Source organism: Telmatherina bonti (genome assembly GCF_933228915.1).
Source record: "Telmatherina bonti genome assembly, chromosome: 17".
NCBI lineage: Eukaryota > Metazoa > Chordata > Actinopteri > Atheriniformes > Telmatherinidae > Telmatherina > Telmatherina bonti.
Genome location: NC_136615.1, coordinates 24071503 through 24073573, shown reverse-complemented (window position 1 = coordinate 24073573; position 2071 = coordinate 24071503).

Here is a 2071-nt window from a genome sequence, read left to right as displayed (position 1 = left end):
ACATCCACTGCGTGTTTAACCATCCATTCTCGCAGGTTGACACACCTCAAACTCAAACGATAGAAGCCATAAAAACAGTTAGACTGTTGTTGCTTAAATAAGTTTCAACAAAAGCTAAAGTTCTCATTTTGTGTTATTTTACCTCCTGGTTACAATCTGTTTTTTAATTGTGAAATAAACATGAAGAAAACACAAGGTAGTGGTAATAGAAGGTGATCCAGAATAGGTTCATTCGCAGTTTACAGCCCTTTTTTTTTGTTTGTTTTTTTATAAATAACCGTGAATCAAGTGTACTTTCAAAGTAAAGTGCTTAGCTGACTGATGTGTTTAAATTATAATTTATAATCAGCCTTATCACTTCCTCTGCCTATTTTCTTTTTATATGTAGTCGATAACTCGCAGTACGGGACTCACCTGTGTTGGGCTCCCTGCCTCCGTTCCTCCAATACCGACGAGCCACTGGGCGCTTATAGTCTCTTGTATTCCGGCTGAAGTGCTAACACATTAAGCTGCCGCGTGCACAGGAACTATCAGCTGCACGAGCTACAGATGAGTGATATTCTGTGACAAAAAGAGAAATAAGAAGGAGAGAGGGAGAATGCCTGAAAGAGGTGATCTATGCTGCCATCTAGTGGCCATCCCGTGTAACGCGATGAAACAGATGGATTTCGAACTACAGGAGCCTGCGAAAATCTCATGGGTCATGATATGACGATTTTATGATTATTAATCCACACAGCAACTGATTGCACAAGGGGGGAAAAAACGTGTCCAGTAAAAGGTACGTATAACAGAGTGTGTTAAAAAAAAACAAAAAAAACACTCAAATGCACAACTGTTACATTGTTGACTCAAGACAAATACTGGTCAGTAATGCTGGCACAAGGTCAAAAGAAAAGCCATCACTTTTAAACCTTATTTTCATGTCTAAACATTACCAACCCAACCAATAAAAAGAATGGCATTTCACAAAAGAATTTAGGGATATTCACCCTTTGGGTAACATAACAATTTAAAAAAAAAAGTGTCGTGTCTAGTGGTGTTGGGTTGTCTTTGTCTGATAATGTCATTATGGCGGAGACCTGCAAAGATTCTAGTGCTTCTACTCTTTATTTGGACATAATAGAAAATGCTAAACATTCCTATTTTTTGTGAGTATTATATTTCTATAAAACAAGATCGAGAGCAAAAGAGAGGATTCACTTTTTTAGCACATTAATACAGCCTCCACTTATAAAGGGTTTCACAGTAGTAGAAGATAATAGTTATGTATATTTGTATAAAGGAAAAGAAAAGAAAGATGAGAGATCTAGTCTCATTTCAGGCAAAAATCCCATTCCAATTTTTTTTTTTTTAAATTAAAAATTACATCAAGAAATAACATACAAGCAGAAATAAATAAACAAACAAATAAATAACATGTTCAAAATGCTCCAGATTCTCTTTACAATCAGTTTGGTGACGACAGTTTCAAATCCTCAGCCATTTAAACGCATAATCAGGAGTAATTTTATGCATATAGTAAAGCAGTAGCTGTCTTTGCTAGTTATAAGAGTAGTTTGAGAACTCATGTAAAAGTAACACCCCGAGTACAAAGAGAAGACGGGACAGAGATGAATAATCTATTTTAAACGTGTTTGACAGCAAAGAAAAGCAAAATGTTGTTTTATGGTCATATACATTTTAACATAAATATTCATTAGTCACACAAAATAAAATATGTTTGTAATACTGTAAGAGAAAAACTGACAGTGACTGCGCGGTAACATGATACCCTAAAAAACGAGCGGTACTTAAATGCGTCACTGTTTGCCAGCTGTATACTTCAGTTGACCTCAGAAAAAGCAGTGACGGCATAAAGAGAGCAGAAATTTGACACACGTTTCGTTTGTAGAGCCTCGCAGATTAAAAAAAAAAAAAACGATTCAAAAGCGATGACACCACAAGTCAAGGTCTTCTTATTCTTATTAGACCGAGTCTTAGTAAAGTTTAATGCCACTGTTGTCTAAAGAAAAAGTAAATCTTGACCGAATCCACTTGACAAGCCGAAGAAGTAGTACAGCTGCCCAGA